We start from the raw sequence: 21,419 nt of genomic DNA, 5'->3' as shown, positions 1-21,419 counted from the left end.
TATAAGATGATATTTTTGAACATCAGTATGTTGAAAATTTTATAATATTATTTTAAAAGTTTTTTTAATACTCTGTCTTTTGGAATAAATAATGTTTATACAAAATGTATTAGGAAACTGATTAAAATTTCATTATTATGTTTTTCACTTTACAAAAGCACAAATTGGATAATCATTTGAGGGAGTTAGTTTCTTTGCACTAGTTCAAAATGTATTTGCAGTGCCTTTTTTTGGTTCTGAATTATTTAAATAAGTGACATGATTTTTAAAGTGATCGTTTCTCCCTTTTGAATAAAAGTCTGTTACTAGAGATTAGTGCATCATACATTATAAGCAGAAGAGAGAAATGAGTTGCTCTAAATAATTCTAGTACATCATGTTTTCCTTTTAAATGAAAAAAAGAATAAAGTCACAACACTTTTATTTAACTGTGTTTGTAATAAGATATGGCTATAAACTCATACATTTTATTTCAACTGTAATATTAAAATGCAAACATTCACATGGGTTTTTATGTACCAGAGTTTTTCATGCTAGCATGAAAAATTGTGTTAATATTGGCTTAATTTTAATGAAGTAGAACAAAAGGTTGTAAAATATATCAAATACATTTTAGCTATTAATATCAGAGCAGGTTCTCTTTTGAAAACCTGGCTAAATTTAACATTATTCTTAATGGATATATGAATGTGTACAAAGTCTTTATTTTATTTATAAAAAATTCAGACCTTATTTTTTTCCAAATAACTGCACTGACAATGAATTTTTTTTTTAAAAAAAGAATTGAATATTTTTAAAGATTAAGGGAATTAAAAATACTCCTGCAAATATTAAGTGTAATGTGCATGGTACTACTCAGTTGATTTTGCTGGTCTACATTTCTCAAATGTCTACAGTGTACCCAAAGAGACCTTTCAAGAAGAAAATGGAAATAGCTTTCCAGTTAGACTATAATGAGTTGTTGAGGTTTGCAGAAGAATAAAGGGGAGAAAAAAATATTATAGAATGAAATATATGTTCTGTAACATGAATACATATTTAGAAACCTGGAAGTCATGGTAAAAAGTACAAAACTGGAAAATTTGTTATAGTGGATTAATTTCATTTTAAATTTTTTATGCTTTAATTTTAATTTTTGATGTTAAATTTTTTTCATTATATTTCAGTGAAAATTTAGTGTTCAATTTCATTTACATCATCTTCTTATTACCATTGCGTTTCCTGGCACTCTTTGATTGAAATGGGAGAGGAAGAAACCCTGTGTTCATTCCCCTGGGTGTGTGTTTGGCAGTTGTGTCCTGAAACTCTATTGCCTGGGGAGTGCTTTTATCTCCTTGAAGCCTATTTGATGAAAATATTACCAAGACCTCATAGTTACACAAAGATGACTGGAAAGGTTGTTTTTTAACGAGAAAGTCATTTGGGCATAAAGAATTGAAATATTTTGCACTTTTTCTTAGTAGGCATCAGAGCAGAGCGACATTGGAAATAAGAACAGAAAGAAATGAAAGTTTTCTGTCCCCTACACAGTGTTGTTCTCCTCCTTCCCTTCCTCGTTACTTAATTTAGAGAAGGGAAGCAGAAAGGGACAAGGAAAAGAGAGTAAAGGAAAGGAGGGCAGTAAAGTCATTAAAAAGGCAGAACAACTCAGAGTTGGCGCAGAGGAACGCAGCGGTCGTGAGCAGGGTCTTTGGAGCCAGGCTGCTCCGGCTCCACCGTATGTTTTTGCCTCGTTGTGGGCAGGTCAGTTAACTTCTTCATTCCTCACTTTTCCCCACTGTAAAACGAAGCCACTAACAGCACCTTACTTCATGAAGACCAAGGGAATTAACACTCGTGGAACATTCAGAAAAGGACCTGGGAAATTTTAAATGCTCTGTATTTATTAAGTACAAAATAAAGAGAAACTCAAAAGAGAACTCATTTTGGGGAGATTTTGGAATTAAGGGAGAAAATTTTTAAAATAAAAAGCATCAGCTAACAGTATACCTCAAAAGTGCAAGCTGAAGCAGTTGACCTTCAGAAATTCAGCATGTTCTATAACCTAGCAATTCCATCCATGCGTGAGAACATATGCCAAGGAAATCCTCATTGTTTCCACACAGGTGGTCTCTTATGTGGATGCTGACAAGAGGTGATGGGGAGGGTGCTGATTTTTAGCGTATACTTGGGCACATTTTAAATACTGGAGCTTTTCTAAGCAAATTTTGTACTCGAGCGCTGTTATTCCTCTGGTGAACTACATGAGGTAGACTATTTTATAGGAAAGTTTTGAAGCTCAAAAAAGTCACTTATTCCAGACGGTACATCAGAGATCTGGAATTCAAGAAAAGAAAATCTGACCGAGGATTTTACTTTTACCCACCGATTGTAACATACGGAAAGTCAGAAACAAGGCAAGTCCATGATGGATTTATTAGGAAACATTACTCAATTTCCACAAAGCCCTAGAAACTCTTCTAGACAACAATATAGCAAAAGTTGGGGAAAATGGCATTTCTGGTTTCAAACAGCTCAGTTTTTGTTGGATAACACAGATTAAAAGTAAAAATTACTGCTTAGTGAAATGAGTGCTGATGTAGGTGCACAGAGAATAGATTTAACTTCTGCTCCTGTTAAGTGTAGGCTTGAGGTGAAGATACAACAAAGAAAGGAAATTGAACGGAATTATTAAGAGGGTCAAGTTTGATAGGCAGATAAGACTAGGTATCAGCAAGACATTTCAAACAAAAGGAACATTATGTAATTTTTAAAAAAAATACATGAAAATAATATTTAAATAAGGAAGGAATATGATAAAAGATAGTTAGTAAAATTTGGATAACATAAAGATTATTGAATCTCCAGTCGTCAAATTTATCCTAAACTACTGGGGAGAGATCTCATGTCAGATTTTGATTATCGAGAAAGAGGGGTCAAGAGTATAAGAGAAATTGCTTTTTGTTTTGAACTTCAGTGTCCACTATTGTGGACAATATCAAATTCAAACAAATATACACTTTATTTCAACTTTGTTTCCCCATGTGACTAAATGTTTTTCTCATTTTTATTTCTATCTATTCTGTGTATAGCTGCTGCTTTCTTTGTTTCTCATGTTTCAACTCACTTAATATTACTTTAATGTTCAAACTTTGGTATTTCTCACACCTGGAAAAAGATATGCTGGTTCTTTTATATTTTAAACCGATATGCTTTTGATTTTTAACTTTTATCTCAAATTAAATGTCTAGGGTCATATTTAAATTTTTTTCATGCTTGCTTTTTATAATTGAGGTAAATAACATTTTTTGCCCTTGACAATCTTTAATAAGTATGTATTAAACGGAATGGGGAGAGGATAGTCAAATTAAAAGCAGTCCTCTCTTTCAGTTGTATAATATATAACAGTCTTCTAATACTTTTCATGCCAAAGAAATGAAGTCCATTGGTTGTAAATGTATTAATTCAGATGTTTATAGACATTCTAGCATAAAAAAAAATTGTTGGGTGGTTAGCAGGAGGACAGGTTTTGTGGCACCATAACAAATCCCCATAGAAAAGTTAACCCGGCATATAACACAGATTCAGTGGGCAAAAATAGAACTGCAGATCATCCATCACTTTTGTGTCGTGACCTCTGCTAAATCTACTAACAAATTCTGTGTTATTTAATCACAATGACAGACCCAAATACAAATGTCGTGACTTTGCTGTGTTCCCTGGTTCTTGCCATATCACCATCACCATTTTATATTCCCTTCCTGGGGACACTTTGGAAGATTTAGAGGCTTTCAGCCTAATCTGACTGGCTCCACACAAACAGCTGGAGCTTTGCCAAGAGCCGAGCTCGATTATGTCAACAAGACAGCCTCATCCACAGGGGAGCTCCAGCCGGGTGTGCAGGAGTTCTGGGAACCGCCATGAATTAGCTTTATATGCTCCAAGAGGCAATTTCCTACAAAAACAGACTTTAAAAGCTGCCAGAGGAAATTGTTTCCCATTGGAACTAGGCCTGGCTGACGATTGTCTTCAGTGACTATGTCAGTTTGGTAGTCAGTCCTCAGGACATACCAGGCCTTGTCCTTGGATTCTGTCTCTCCACAGAACCAAGCCCAGTAAAGCCTGCATATGTAAATAAATTTCTGTAATGATTATGGATCTGTCCCAATTATTTAGGTTATTGTTTTTAAGTTTAAAATTTAGCTAACTAGATAGATATTTTCTGACCTCAACTTAAATAGTATTCCTGCTATTACTTAAAAGAGAGCATTCTCTTAAACACAGCATCCAGGTTAGGAAGAGGAGCAAAGCGTTCTGTGGTTCATTAGCCTTTTGCTGAAGTGTTAAGTGGATCAGTAGGAAGCTTCACTTACAGATGTATTTAAATATTAGTGGCATTTGAGTAAACATTATGCATTTTGATTCTTTGCTATATTTGTTTTCATAGAGTGTTCTAGCTGAAACACAACCAGGAAGGTTAATTTTTAGATTCCCCAATGTGCAATGAATTGGCATCTTACAGTTAGTGTTAAATAGCTACATATATGAACAATACAGTATACTACCTTGTACTTCCTTCAAAGCAAATGTCCAAGGGTTCGAAAGCATTCTAGTGTTTTTGTGAGATTCTACAACGTTTAAGATATCTATAAATGGTAATTTTGGGTACAGTTGTATAAAATGCATTCCTTGAAAAGTTCAGAAACCAAAAGACCATCAGGGGCTGGGAGTGGTGGCTCATGACTGTAATCCCAGCACTCCGGGAGGCCGAGGCGGGTGGATCACCTGAGGTCAGCAGTTTGAGACCAGCCTGGCCAACATGGTAAAACCCCGTCTCTACTAAAAGTACAAAAATTAGCTGGGTGTGGTGGTGGGCTTCTGTAATCTCAGCTACTCAGGAGGCTGAGGCATGAAAATTGCTTGAGCTCGGGGGACGGAGGTTGCAGTGAGCCAAGACTGCACCACTGCCCTCCAGCCTTGGAAATAGAGTGAGACTCTGTCTCAAAAAAAAAAAAAAAAGACCATAGGTATATAAAATTATATTCAGGATAACAAATAACAAGTTGCCAAACAAATGTTGAAGGGACATCAACGTATAAAGATTATGTATATATGAAATGTGCCATATTGCAAAAAATTGATTTATAAATTAGATTTTTTTCATTCTACAAAAGTTTTTTATCCCCATAGAAGCAGATATTTTGGTAGCAGTTTCAATGAACTTCAGTATTTGCCAGCTCATTATCAGCTATTCAACCAGCAGAGGTCATAGACAAGTCATTTCTGTCACTGATTGGCTACTATCCATATTTTCCTAAATAGCACAATAAATAATTTGCTTAAATTACAAATTTATAAAACTGGTTTCTTCGTCTTCTCCAAGGTTTAAATCTGGAAACTAATGATCATATACTCATAAATGTGTATTCTGCAAACATTTGATTTTTTTTCTATATGAAGTTGTTAACTTAAACTCAAACTATAGGAAGAAATAGGGAGAAATGTCAAAATTACTATATTTCAATTATTCACCTATTAAAAATTAGGTTTCTATCACATGCCCTTGTAAATATAATCTTTAGACATTGTGAAGACTACAAAGATGAGAAATTGTGCCCAATTCCAATGTGATTCCACTCCCTAAATAAGAAGGACAGCTACACTGTCAGTATAGAAAACATAGAATCTTATGTACCAGAGACGTACAGAGTGAGTGAGGAAGACAATATTAGGGTACCCTTTGCCTTGGGGTGGAAAGAGGATCAAATGAAATGTATGGAGGAGCTGGCATGTCAGACTGAAAACAAGCTGAATTTACACATATAGAAATACAAATAAAGGACCAAGAGAAGTCAAAGGTATCAGTGTGAACAAGACAAGATATGGAATCCAGTGAAGAGATTCAGTTCCGTTTTGTTAGAAGAAAGAAAGGAAATAAGTTTGGGCATATTATGTAATGTTACTCTGAGAAATCAGTAACAACATTAGAGTAGCAAGGTTAGAGCAGCATAGCTCTCCTCAAGGTACATGTACCTGGCATTAACGGGCAGGATTGTTAGGAAGGGTAAATATTTGTTGGCTGCGAGACCACATGGTAGAGTATATGATTTAAAATATGGACAATGAGAATGAAAAGAAAGGAAAACTTTGAGATAGAAATAGAGTTGACAGCTGATTCTGTTATGATGTGAAGAGGTGGGACACTAAGATTCAGAGCCAGAGCAATTTGGGGCATGTTGGTTCCATCAGCAAGTATAGGTAGTAGAGGAGGAATACAGGGGGTAGTAGAAATAAGTTCAGTGCTACTTATGATTAGTATATAACTGGTATCGTATCATAGTGACTCAAGATCTTGGTAGTGCACAGGACCAGAGAAACATTTGTTAATCATCTGATTTAAGCTAATGGTTAAACATCTCTGAATTGACATTAACAGCTATTTTATAGGATTCCAATCACGGAAAAATATATACATTTTAAATTTTGTTTTATTGAATATTTGGGAAAGCCATTTATGCATTGTAACCTAAATGTATCCAAATGGTATCATCCCATATGGAGGAAAATATATAATGAGGTTGTAAATGGATAACGATTACTCATTCTTAATATACTTATTCATGCATATCTGTGCATGTGTATACTCAATATACACATATATAGATGTGTTTGAAAAATATTTCTATAAAATATTCATATTTTGTAGAGATTTGATTTTGCATAAATGTCTATAAAGTGTTAATAATTATTATAATTTATCATTATTCAAGATAAAATGTAGGGAAAAACATGGTATTTTAGAGAGTTAAAGTGTGTAAATTTTTGCAATGTGTTTTAGATACCTCACTAAATGTAAGAATATTCTAATTCTGTTTCAGTTATTAATCACATTTAAATAGAGTAAATTCAACTCTATAAAACTTTCATATGGCATACATTTATTATAAATTCCAGTTCTGTTGAAAACAAACTATACAATTTTTATTTATAATCATTAATTTTTTAATCTTGAATTGAATTTTGTTCCTCTAAGCTAGCAATGTTCCCTGGTTGTGCTGTTATTATGTCAAAGAGAAATTTTTTTAGGTAGTTGATTAGTTACTGTCATCCTTTAACTCTGAAAACTGTAGTGGCCTCCTATGTTTTGGTCTGTACCCAATACAGGCACACAGCTGTAGGAAAAGACAAAGAATGTATTTGAAATCATTTCCCAATGTTATGTTTCCTAAAAAAATGATTTATAAGGAATTATGCAGACATTTTGGCGCTTTTTTTTCCCACAGAAGTTTTTATTACACTTGTGACTTGTAATTCTATAAACAGTGTTGTCCCAGATGCTGAGTGTCATCTTCTTATACTAGGGTAAAATCCATACTTAAATGCTCCCCACTAATTGTAACCCCAAAATACTAACCTGGTGACTCACATTATAAATCTGAGGTTGAAAACCAGCAACTCATCATGACAACAATTGATTTGGACACATCTTAATATACAGGCTCATTTCTCAGCCTCAGTTTTAATTTGGTGCTTGAGATGAAATTCTGTTTATGAAAATTAAATAGAGGTTAACTGAAGATTAGGCTGTTCTGCTTTTTAAATGTTCTCGGCTTTAATATGACACCATGTGACATCCAGGTTTTATTTCTGTTTGTGTCGGTGTCATCTTCCTGACTCACTTCCTCAAACCAGCTAATAAACACAAATGGTGAATACATATTAGTATGCTTTTCACAGCTGCTATCACTCTGGAATTCCCTTTTAAAAATTCAGAATATGAAAGATAAGTAAAACAATGCCTGCTTATTGCAGCTTAATTTCTAGGAAAGATTGGTGTCCAGAAGCCACATCTCAGGCAGTACTCTGTCAATGTTAAAGAGCTTTTTAGCTAGAAACAAAAAAGAGGTTGTAGATGCATTTTCAAAATGCAAAGTGCTGCACACAAGCCAATAGAAATAATAGTAATACACTTTGAGTCAACAACCTAGTATGCACCAAAGATCAGTAAGACAGAAAGAGACACTACTGGCCAAGAATTAATTTGAATCATATCTGTAGATGCATCTGTCCATGGAGAGCCTGATTCTCTATAACTCATATTTCCCTTAAGCCTCCTAGAGTCTGTATGTAACAAGCTATGATATAAACTCATGTCTGTGTATTGACCTACCCTAAGGGATCTTTTTAATAACTGCAGCTGTTCACATTTTATGTGTTTTCTATTAGTGTTTTCATTATGGCACTTGTGCCCCAGTGACAAAATTTGTGTGAAATAAAACTTAAAAAGTAAGTTAAAATTTAACATAAATATTACCTAGATCTAATTTACATATATACTAATACCTTTAATTCATTCTTTCCTTCTCTTTCTAGACCCCCCTGAAATTTTTTAAGTTGTTTATGCAATTGTGAAAAATAATCAACCATGTAATTCTTTATTTAAAATATCCTGAGTTGACTTACATATTTGTTGGCCATGGTTAAATTGAAATAGCTAAAATTAATGCATTTTGAATTTATTAGAACTGGCTTAAGAATTTTACTATATGGACAGCTACAATTAGATAACAGGCCTTAATTTAAATCCCCACTGACTCATAATTCATTACTTAATTTCTTGATCTTTTCTCATAATGTAAATATAATTGATACTTTTAGTTGTATGTGCCCAATATGTAAGCATATGCATGTATTAATGTTGCATCTTTAGTTTCCATTATATTTAATTAGAATATATTTATTAACGTTGAGAATTCTGAGATGTTGTTTATTTATGAAAACAAATTTAGTGTGACCTGCTTGTTTTTGGAGCAGTCAGTAATGAAGCAGCATTAATGACCTCTGACAAATCAGCCAAAGTGCCCCAAATGAAGTAGCCTCTAGACTTTAGAAAGCCAAGTCAGAGGTTGAACAGTCATATGGGTGTGAGCCACCTGTCTAATCAGCTAGTGTTCATTTCACTTCACATTATATTGAAGAGAATATAATGTGAAGTAATATAATACATTCCTACTTCTATTACTAAAATTATATTTTATGGGAATGCTGCTAGCCACTGAGAATCGAAGTTCATGTTGCATATTTTTCTTTATAGCTGAAAATGTTTGCACTGGCTTTATCTACATTAGGTTTTATTGACGTTTTTGTAATGTTTATCACTTGGCTAGACCAAATTGTTGTTATTTTATTTTGCTTACCTCAACAAATTCAAAACTAAAGAAAAGAAAGTTGGAACAATTTTCTATTCTTTTATATAATTTTTACATGTGTTAGCCTTAGGGTCAAATGTAAAGTAGCTATTTTTGAATCTGAACTTTGGATTTCTGAAGAAAGATTTGATAAGTTAAAAATAGGCTAAAAATTTGTATTTTGAAATAAATTATAGAACCCCAGATTTCTAGAAAAAATCTATAATTTTTCAATATTTTAAATGAAATTTATATTTATTTTACTTTTCGTAATGTCAGTTTAATTGAGAAATAATTTACATACAGTAAAATTCACCCTTTTCAGTATTTAATATGTTTGACAAATATATACAGTTATGTAACTATCACCACATCACTCCAATAATTTTCTCCAGTTCCTTTGTAGTCAATCCCTCTCCCAATCCCAGTCCAACCCACGTAAGCACTAGTTTTTTGTCCCCATATTTTTTGCCTTTTCCAACTATATATTTCTTGTCATAAATATAATTTTATAGTTTGTAATCTTTTGGTTCTGCTTTTTAAAAAGATTCCCGGCCGGGAGCGATGGCTCACGCCTGTAATCTCAACACTTTGGGAGGCCGAGGTGGGTGGATCACCTGAGGTCAGGAGTTCAAGACCAGCCTGACCAACATGGAAAAACCCCATCTCTACTAAAAGTACAATACTAGCCGGGCATGGTGGCACATGCCTGTAGTCCCAGCTACTCGGGAAGCTGCGGCAGGAGAATCGCTTGAACCCAGGAGGCGGAGGTTGCAGTAAGCTGAGATCGCACCATGGCACTCCAGCCTGGACAAGTGCGAAACTCCGTCTCAAAAAAAACCAAAAAAACAAAAAAAAGACCCACAGAATCTTTCACTTTCAATAATGCCATTATCAATTCCTTTATATGGCTGTATATAACACCTAATAGAGATAAACATCCTTATTGAATCTGAGTGTGGCAGAAGGTATACTTTTAATGCTGCTCATATATATATAAATATGAACTTTTTTTATCCCCACATTGTTATTATTATTATTATTATTTTATGTATGGCTTACAACAAAATTTAAGGAGCAATCATTGTAATTCTCCAAATTATGTTTAATAAGTTATTCAGTGTATTTTTGAAATGTTTTTGTTATTCTATGTTTCTCCCTCTCTCTGTCTCTTTTTCTTAATATATTAATATTTACCAAGACAAGTCAGTGATTTATGGACATTTAAATTAGTTTAGCTTTGTTCTGCTGTTCTAAAACATTGTGTACTGTCTGATAGACTTTTAAAAAACAGTGCTTTTCCAGGATGATTTATGATATGCAGTATTGTTTATAGATGCCCATAGCTTAACCTTGAAAAGTCAATTAAGTGACACAATTAAGAGAGATATGAATAGTGGTAGAAAAAGCATGTACTCTGGATAAGTGGGGGTAAATCTAGTATTTGTTATTCCTGTCAGTAATATTGTCATTAGTATTTTTTAGAGGTTTTTTTTTTATGGTTATAAATTCATGTCACTCTTCTGCAATGGTTACATCAGTGGAATGCAGAAATTATCATGCTTTGGGGATTAAAATTATCTATCACATAGAACTTCTGAAGTTCCAAACAGTGCCTTGATTTACCTTCTTATTCTGTGAGGTTACTGATTTTCACTTACACTTTCATTGATGCTCAGCCCTATAAATTAGTTATTAGTACTTTCACGTTTTAAACTTAGTATTCTGTGTTTTTCTTTTATTTTGTTTGCCAGTACTTTTCTTAGATGTTACTTCACATGTCAGTTTGAATTTAATTTCTCAGTGGCTATGTTTGTCATTTTATATGTAAAGAAACTGGACAGAGAGAAGATGCGATCTATTTTTATATTTTTTTAACAAGATAAAAAGGAATAATAGGTAACTTTTTTGTTTAATTAATGCATTTTAAGAAAATATGTAATCCCTGGGGTAGGTTTCTTATCTTTTGTCCTTTGTGGTATATCTCTAAGTATCCCATAGGGATTGGGAATGTAAAAGACTATCATCCTCATTATCCCTGGTCATGCTCTAGGTGAGTCTTCCTTACCCATCGGTTGACATTTAAAGCGACTCCACTGCTTACAGTTGATTGTGGGCAAAATATGAACTCTGATTTTCTTTCCACCAGCTGTCAAAATCTTTGTGTAAGTTTAGCCATCTCTCATGAATGATGCAAAATTACCTGGTTGCTCTAGGTGTTTGGAAGGCTTTCTTCTTCACTCCATATATCCTAACCATCAACAAGTCCTGCCAACTCCACCTTCAAAATTTAGCAGATGCCTGAAACTTTCCCTCACTTCAGCCACCACACCACCACCACCCACGTCCAACTCATAACCATCTGCTGCTTAGAGTATTATAGAAGCCTCTGAGAGCCTTTATTTTTTTCTTCACTATTATCCTTCTATAGTGCCTCAAGTGATCTGGTACCTGCTACCTCTCTAAGCTTTCTTTCTTTTTTTTTTTTTTTTTTTTTTTTTTTGCCATTTTTCTCTGCATTAGTATCCTATTAGTACTGTAACAAATTGCCACAAACTTAATGGCTTAAAACAACAAAAGTTATCTTACAGTGAGGGAGGTCAGAAGCCCAAAATCAGTTTCACTGAGCTAAGATCAAGATATCAGCAGGGCTTGGCCCTTCTGGGGGTTATGGGGAGAATCAGTTACTTGCCTTTTCTTGCTTCCTGCATCCTTAGCTGTTGACCCCTTATTTACATCACTCCAACCCCTTGCTTCATGTCTCCTACCACTCTTCTATAGTCAAATCTTCGTCTGCCTCCATGCTATAAAGATACATATGACTACAAGTATATTCCACCCTTACAATCCAGAATAATTCCCTCATCTCAAGATTCTTAATCACATCTACAAAGTCCCTTTTGTCATATAAGGTAGCATTTACGGTTGTAGGGATGAGGAGTCATTATTTAATTTAGCACATCCTCTGAATTGCTCTGCTGATACCAAAGCTGGTTTCTTTAGCAAATCAAGATTTTACAGCCTCCAAGTTTCTCTGTTGTTTTTTCTGTCCAGAATATGATTAGTCTCATCCTTTAAGTCTCTGCTCAAAGCCACTTCCTCAAAAATATCTTCTCTGACTCTGTTTCTAAAATCTTCCTTTCTTCCCACTCTTTAGTTTTGTATTATTTTCTTCATAGTTCATATAACACTAATATTTTTTTTTTTTTTACTATCTTATTGCCTTCACCACACTAAGGTCACAGCACTTGCCCTGTTCATTGAATCATTTCCTGGATTCACAGTACTGGCAAGGACACAGTAATCTCATAAATATATATTGAGTAAAATAATATACTATTCCAATTATACAGGTAAACGGCCTAACAGGTGTTAGTTAAATTATTTAATGTCATGGAACTATTAGTGGCAGAACTGAGATTTTGTCTCAGATATGTCTGACCTCAAAAACCTACATTTTTTATATTATCTCTTTTACTAATGGACTGTAACTTTATCCATGGCCTTTATAATGTATCAACATAAGCCACAAGAAGAAAGAACCAAAACCAAAAAACCAAAAACTAGGGAATCCTGGAGAATGATATTTTTGATAAGCAGTCTTGGAAACCATTTTTGTTTCTTTTCTGACGTTGTGCCATTTTGGAATCCATTCCATGACTCTGAGGTGGATACAGGCACAGGGAGTGACTTCTTTAAGTTTTTGAATATGTTATACAATATAGTCCTTAATATGCAAATTATCTTCAGATCACCATAAAAATGATTATGGAATGTTAAATATATTCATTCTTTGGGTAGTTTTTCATTGAAATATTTAGGAAGTCTTTAGGTTTTAATTCAGTATTGAAAATATAAATTTATACATAAAATTGTTACTTTTTATTTATTATTTCTTTAAAGATAAGCATTAATGTGTCACCAAATGATTGCGATCAATATGCAAAAAAAACTATCATTCTTTTTAAAAAAAATTAGGAATAACCTTCTTCTATAATGCCATGTAGTTTGTGAGTTATTTCGGCACCATTTATTGCATCAAGCTGTTTGTCTATCAGCCATATTCTTGAATCACTACATTCATGTAGAATAGTTGTTGGATGTGTGAGAAACTAGAATTTTATCATGTTGATTTTGTTTTGAAACATGCCTACTTTTATCATTTCCTTTGTAATTTTTATTAGCTAAACAGATAATCTCACAAACTTGTATTACAGTTTTTAAAAGCTTTTATAACACTATGCTATTAGTGTTAATTACAGTTCATACAATACGATTTACAACGAGTTCTTAATATTACCCCAATATGGTAAGAAAAACATACCTGTTCGAAAGAAGAAGAAGAAAAAAATATATATATATATATTTTTGTTTCCTGTGGTCATTCAGTGGCAGACTAAATAAAATGAGAACATTCTAGAACCACTTTTCTCTTTTACATTCTTAAAAAATGCTAATAAATTTAGAATTAATTTAAATTAAAATTTTAAAATGACATGCTATTTCTGTTAACAATATGGACATCTTAAACCTTTCGAAATATTTTATTCTTGCATAGTTTAACCCTTGCACAATTTATCACCTATGCTGGTAAGAGAAATACCCTGCAGCTTGAGATACCTGGCACTGGGACATGAAAACAGCTACAAAATCTCTTCTGTTATGAGGATAGAGTCTTTTAGACAGATTCAAGACGTTCACTGGGGACATTTCTGGAATACGCTCCATTGTCTCACCTTGATCATTTTGTTGAGTTGAAAATTGAATTTTAATGCTCTACATCTGATGATTGGACTTAATATATATATATGTGTGTGTATATATATGTGTGTGTGTATATATATATATATATGACAGAGTTTTGCTCTTGTTGCCCAGGTTGGAGTGCAATGGCATTATCTGGGCTGACTGCAACCTCTGTCTCCTGGGTTCAAGCAATTCTCCTGCCTCAGCCTACCGGGTAGCTGGTTTACAGGTGCCTGCCACCATGGCAGACTAATTTTTGTATTTTTAGTAGAGATGGGGTTTCACCACATTGGCCAGGCTGGTCTCAAACCCCTGACCTCAGGTGTTTCACCTGCCTTGGCCTCCCAAAGTGCTGGGATTACAGGCATGAGCCACCGCGCTGGGCCTTAATATTTTTTTTAACATTTAACTATATATATATATATAATTTCAAACAAATGAGGGCAAAATTTTAAAATTGGCTCTAGCTATCTTTGGCAAATCAATAAGGATAAATTTACAAATTATTTTGAAAATATATTAGTTAAGACAAGTATTTCTAAAATAGATTTAAATTATTTAAGTAGATTTAATAAGCTTAAAGGAGATTCCATTTTTCTATGGAGAAAAACTTTTTAAAATGCTCTTTATTGAGATGATTAATTTTGACTGTAAAGTAAGTTATGAAAGAAATTTTTGATACAAAATAAGTAGGGCTCTATAAAACAAGTTTAGATTTCATTCAGTTTTGGAATCTATATAGTACTTTCCTAAGTAGACTGCTTTATGAATATTAGATGTTTTATAAGTTCAGGTTGAATGGATGAACACATTTGATGTGACAACTACATAGAAAAGGAAATAAAAAACTTGACATTTTTGCTAACTAATATAGTGTCAAAAAATCAGTTTTGTTTACTAGAACAAGCCTTTTTATGGTCTGAAAATAAAATATACAATAAACATTGTGGACAATTTTATGAGTTCTATATTGAATTATTTAGAATATTTAATTTATAGCACCAATGCTGAGATGAACCAAATATACATTTTGAGGACAGGACAAGTTTTTAGCCGTATCTCAAAAACCAATAAATTTTCCTGAAAAACCCATACATTATCATTCACAATTAAACTTACATAAAGATGTCCTAAGAGAGCCATTTGCAAATTATCATCTTCATCCTATACTGTGAAACGTCTACTTTTAAAACTCTGTCTATTTTTGCCTGCATGTTCATGATATATATTAGTGTCTGCATATACAATTCAATATTTTGAAGTAATTATCTTTATATTATCTTTATAATATAATTTATCTTTATATTTTATACTGTTAGTGTAGTTCAGTACATGTTTATTACCTTCTTCTCTCTTTCCTAAAAAAATTGCGCATGACTCAAGATGCTGCCTTCATTAGATACATTATATGAAAATGGTATGGTCATCAAAAAGTCAATTCTTACACTTTAATATTTATGGACAGCTAAAAATGTATAAATGCATATATTTATAAAAAAGTAGAACTGCTTTTTTTCTGTTTGGCCTCTAAAAATAAATTCTCTAATATGTACAACTTTGGTACTGTTAAATTTATAACCTAATGGAGAATATGAGATAGACTACATTTCTATTTCTCAATAATTTTGCATAAATTGAAAGTTTTCACATATTTTTCTAAATATATGTATAATTATGTATTACGATATCTAAAAATACATAAAATATTTGTATATATTAAAATACATATACAAGTTAACATTTTAAAATAGTTTTATACACAAATATATTAGCAATTCCTATATAGTATATACATGATACTGCATATTTATCCAGAATTCAGAAAATTCAATTGTTTTTATTTAATATATATCCCTTTAATATAATAAGAGTGTAAGTATATTAATGATTTTAAAGATCCAGAATATCATCCGAGTGCAGTGGCTCACACCTGTAATCCCAGCACTGGGAGGTGGAGGCAGGCGGATCACTTGAGGTCAGGGGCCAACATGGTGAAACCTCATCTCTACTAAAAATACAAAAATTAGCCAGGCGTAGTGGCGCATGCTTGTAATCCCAGCTACTTGGGAGCCTGAGGCCAGATAATCCCTTGAACCCAGGAGGAGAGGCTGCAGTGAGCCAAGATAGCACCACTGCACTCCAGCCTAGGTGACAGAGCAGGAATCCCTCCAGCCTAGGTGACAGAGCAAGGCTCCCTCCAGCCTAGGTGACAGAGCAAGACTCCCTCCAGCCTAGGTGACAGAGCAAGACTCCCTCCAGCCTAGGTGACAGAGCAAGACTCTGTCTCAAAAAAAAAAAAAAAAAAAAAAAATTCCAGGACATCACAAATTCAGACGAGTCTATTGTTTAGTATAGCTCTAGCACTACATCATGGAAACATCTGTTTATAATGACTTTGAACATGTCACAAACTGAACGTATTTTCTTGATACTTTGGTATCAATATTGGTAATCCATAAAACGTGTTCATTTTAACTTTCATTTAACTTAATGAGAGATGTCTGATTTACTAGTAATTATATATAAATGTGAGAGCATGGTAAACATTGACATCTGCATGCCAAGAACAAATAAATACATGAAACAATTAAATTTTATACGAATGTATATATAAGTGGAAAATCTTAATAGTTATGTCTATATATGAGTGTGTGTGTGTGTGTGTGTGTGTGTGTGATGGCTCAACCTTATTATATAGTTGTAACTTTTGAAGAATGGAAAGTCAAGGGACTACTGAGCTGAATCATGCTGATGGGTACCAATGTGTTAAAAATCCTGATATAGGTTGAGGCATCAAATTCAATAATAAAAGAAACAGCTCTCAACATTTTACAAAAGCAATGTTCATATAGACAGCTATTTTACAGAGTAGTCAGTTGACATAAAAATCACATTGACAAACTCAGTAAGAAATTTGTGAAAATGAATGTGCAGAATAAAAGAACTGTCTCCAGGCGAAATTAACATGTTTCTTAGCTAAATCTTCCAGACATGTTGCTAATTATTTCCAGTTATGATATGAAGGCACATGGGGAATTGAATGAACCACAGGAATCCTTGCATAAGAATAATAATTTCATATGAAACAATTAATAGATATTTTTATTCTTAAGTTGGGGATTCTGGACACAGAATCTGTATAACTACTTTGAAATTAGGATGACTTAATAAAAAAAGTTCCTGCATCATTTACCACTCCAAATTTATTTCTTCCAGAAAATAAATGGTCTGGCTTGCTCTCTTAAGAATGCCATTTAAAATACTGACTTTTTCTATGAATACTGACTAAGTACTTGGTAGGAGATATGTTGTACCATTGCTAGTGAAGTATGACTCTTATGAGTTTGGCTTCCCAGAATGTCTCAGAGGGTTATAAAATGGTCCGTTTAGCTTATGTTTATATAAACCCTATTACTCTGTAAGGTTCAAAAAGAAATAGCTACTATATTTCCATGATTCAGTTTTCCTCTTGTTGCCTATTTCTTTCTGATCCTCTGAAGTATCTTCATTTTTTTTTTCCTAACCCACAGGTCTAAGAAAGATCTGGGTGAGAAAACATAATCGTACTTATTTATCTAGTGTAAAATACTGCTTTCAGCTGAACATAAAAATGGAGATCAACATTTCCACCTTTAACTTACAACTGTATAATAGAGAATTCAAAGTCACTAGTGATATAAAACATTTACAAAATGTAAATAACTAGAAATTTGGTGCAATTTGAATCTGCTCTATAATCAGAACTTGGTATTCGAAGCTTATAAATAGAATAATTTTGTCAAAGGAGGGAATCTTTTTAATTTTTTTTTAAATTTTAAGTTCAGGGGAACATGAGCAGGTTTGTTACAGAGGTAAACATTGTGTCATGGGGGTTCATTGTACAGATTATTTCATCACCTAGGTATTAAGCCTAATACCCATTAGTTATTTTTCGTAATCATTTTCCTCCTCCCACCCTCCACCCTCAAACAGGCCCTAGTGTGTTGCTCCCCTCTATGTGTTGTCATAATTTAGCTCATACTTATATGTGAAAACATGAAGTATTTAGTTTTCTGTTCCTCTGTTAGTTTGCTAAAGATAATGGCCTCCAGCTCCATCCATGTCCCTGTAAAGGACATGATCCCATTCTTTTTTATGGCTGCATAGTATTCCATGGTGTATATGTACCACATTTTCTTTATCTAGTTTATCATTGATGGGCATTTAGGTTGATTCCATATCCTTGCTATTGTGAATAGTGCTGCAACAAATGCACACATGCATGCATCTTTATAAGAGAATGATTTGCATTCCATTGGATATATACCCAGTAATAGGATTGCTGGGTCGAATGGCATTTCTGTCTTTAGGACTCTGAGCAATTACCACACTGTCTTCCACAATGGTTGAACTAATTTATATTCCCACCAACAGTGTATAAGTGTTACTTTTTCTTTTAATACTCAATAAGTTAAACAGAAGATAGAAATCTAGGGGTATTGACTAAAAATATCCTTCTAGGAGTAGGAGAAATAATAAGTTAAACCAAAACCTGCTTTTATCTTGCAGTAGTATTTAATACAGTGCATAGTGTATAATATGGCTTATGTTTGTGTTTTTGTTGATGATTAAATTTGTCATTGAAAAGTCAGATAAGCATTTTAACCTAAATATTTACAAAATATTTAGGATATATTTGTATCCTAATATATGGAATGTATGGAACAAATTCAATATAAAAATTTATTGATTATTCATTATATCATACTTATCTTAAAAATTACTTCCAATGAAGAGTAACAGGTAAACATTCTTTTGTTTAAAGTACCCATAATTATCTTTTCTATTGAACATCATGGTTACCCTTTCTAATAAATTAGAATAAAGAGATTATTGTAAAACCTATTTATTTATTTTTAATTTATTTTTGAAAGAGAGTCTTGCTCTGTCTCCTAGGCTGGAGTGCAGTGGCATTATCACTGCTCACTGTAGCATGGGCTTCCTGGGCTCAAGTCATCCTCCCACCTCAGCCTCCTGAGTAGCTGGGACCAGAGGCAGGTGCCACCATGCACTGCTAATTTTTTAATTTTCATTTTTGTAAAGATGGGAGTCTCACTATGTTGCCCAGACTGGTGTCTAACTCCTGACCTCCAGCAGTCCTCTCGCCTAAGCTTCCCCAAGAGCTGGGATTACAGGAGTGAGCCACTGTGCCTGGTCAAAAGCATATTTCAAAAGTTACAACAGATACTCTCCCTAATTAACTATTTTTAAGGGACTCCCTGAAAGTCCAATGAGAAGTGTCGTCCTTTCATTGAATCATTTCCAATAATAAAGATATCATATTTTTTATCGTAGTAAAAGTCATTATCCCCAACTCATCTGGACTACAGATGAGGAGGTAATCAAATCCCAAGCCCTTCTCTAAGGTCCTTCCAAGGTTATTCATTTTAGTAAATAAAGAGTCAAGCAAAAATACCTTTTGAAAGGTTTTTTTTTTTTTCTCCTCATCAATTACTTTGGGAGGAAGCAAGTGGAAAGTTTTACAATGGGGTACATAAGTAATAAAGCTTGAGTGGGCATCCTGTTAAGATTTGGGCATCTGATTAAATTTGGCAAACCAATGGTTCTCGTGCTTTCTCTTTTCTGTATTTACAATACGATTTTCACAGTCAAGCATTTTATCTTTCCTATGCTCAGTTGGAGGACCTGATGAGCTGGAATATATCTGTTGGTTTTGGCTACCCTCATGAACCCCTTCTTTGTAGGTTATTTTGTTGTCATCATACATATTGACACCCATTTTAAGTTTAAATTAAACCTTTTGGATTTTCATTTGAAATAAATCATCACACCTTTTTTGTTTTTTGTTTTTTGTTTTTTTTGAGACGGGAGTCTAGCTCTTTCACCCAGGCTGGAGTGCAGTGGCACGATCTCGGCCCACTGCAAGCTCCGCCTCCTGGGTTCACGCCATTCTCCTGCCTCAGCCTCCCGTGTAGCTGGGACTACAGGCGCCCGCCACCTCGCCCGGCTAATTTTTTGTATTTTTTTTAGTAGAGACGGGGTTTCACCGTGTTAGCCAGGATGGTCTCGATCTCCTGACCTCGTGATCCGCCTGCCTTGGCCTCCCAAAGTGCTGGGACTACAGGCGTGAGCCACCGCGCCTGGCCCATCACACCTTTTTGACAGAAAATACTGATTTGTCTTATATTTCTGGCTTGACCAGGATTTACAATATGGAAGGAGACTACAATGTTATTAATTAGTCTATTGATTTTATATATTCTTGAGTTTAATTTTTTTCATGTTATTTTCTGCAGATACTATGTCACAGCATGAGTTTAAGATGTCATTTTCTGTGTTTATTCTGTATAAACACTTTTTCTAAAAACAAAAAATTAAATACTAATTAAATTTGGATTTGAAGTAAATCCTTCTCTCCTGAAAAACCTTATCAAAATGTTTTGAATTGAAAAAATAAACAGAATAACTTAAACACCACTTAAAAACAGCAATACAAATATAAAATGGAATTTTTAGTCCTTCTTATTTTTTTACACATTTTAATTAAAATATATGTTTTCTCATTTGCCCAAGCTAGTGAATCTGCCCATGGCTAGGAGAAAGGAACATAATTATACACTTAAATTTAATCAATATGCTGAAACCAGTCAAGAATTCAAACCTCGATAAAAAATTTGTCCTAAAATGAAAATGTTATTAATGAAGAAAGCCAATTAAAACTGTCCATTGAGGGGAAAGTCTGTATATTTTAGAATCAGCATCAGTGATTTATTTGTATGTACTTATTTTGGCCCCTAGTGTGATAGTTCTTTAGAATCTTAAAAATAATTCTTGGGATCAAATATTTATCTATATAAAAATAAAAATCAGACCGGGTGTGGTGGCTCACTCCTGTAATCCCTGCACTTTGGAAGGCAAAGGCCAGCAAATCATTTGAGCTCAGCAGTTCAAGGCCAGCCTGGGCAACATGATGAAACCCTGTCTCTACAAAAAATTACCTGGGGGTGGTGGCATGCACCTGTGTTGCCAGCTGTTAATGCTTGGAGGGCTGAGGCAGGAAGATTGCTTGAGCCAAGGAGGTCGAGGTTGCAGTGAGCTGACATCAAGCCACTGCATTCCAGCCTGGGTGACAAAGTGAGACTGTCTCAAAAAGTAAATAAATAAGTAAATAAAAATAAATGAAAATAAATTTAAGTGCATAATATCATTAGTATGAAATTACTAAGGTGATTTTACTAAGAAAGTCTAAGTATTAAATATTACAATGATATTTTATAAAAATTATCAAAAATAGAAAATGCTAAGGTATTTATATGCTCATGTAGCTTCCATCTATGAGTATTGTAAGACATGCTGTAGAATATTGTGAAGGGTTCATTAGAGAAACAAGTTCAGTAATATGTATCAAACAGAAAGAGAATGAGAGGGAACACATTTTATAAAAATTAAAATTTCTAAATAAAATAGTATCCCTTACAGTAGGTCTTCTGCACACTGCTTTCTCTT

At 33.6% G+C, this 21,419-nt stretch overlaps 1 protein-coding gene across 6 annotated transcripts in view; it reads left to right on the top strand.

Annotated features, from left to right (window-relative positions):
• The window catches only part of PCDH9 (protocadherin 9), a 917,210-nt gene that overhangs the window by 392,218 nt on the left and 503,573 nt on the right, over positions 1 to 21,419 (top strand). The gene's annotated exons all lie outside the window — the stretch shown is intronic.

This window comes from Pan troglodytes, chromosome 14, assembly GCF_028858775.2.
Source record: "Pan troglodytes isolate AG18354 chromosome 14, NHGRI_mPanTro3-v2.0_pri, whole genome shotgun sequence".
Taxonomy (NCBI): Eukaryota; Metazoa; Chordata; class Mammalia; order Primates; family Hominidae; genus Pan; species Pan troglodytes.
Note: the sequence above shows the minus strand (reverse complement) of the source record. Positions and strands in the feature narration are given on the sequence as shown.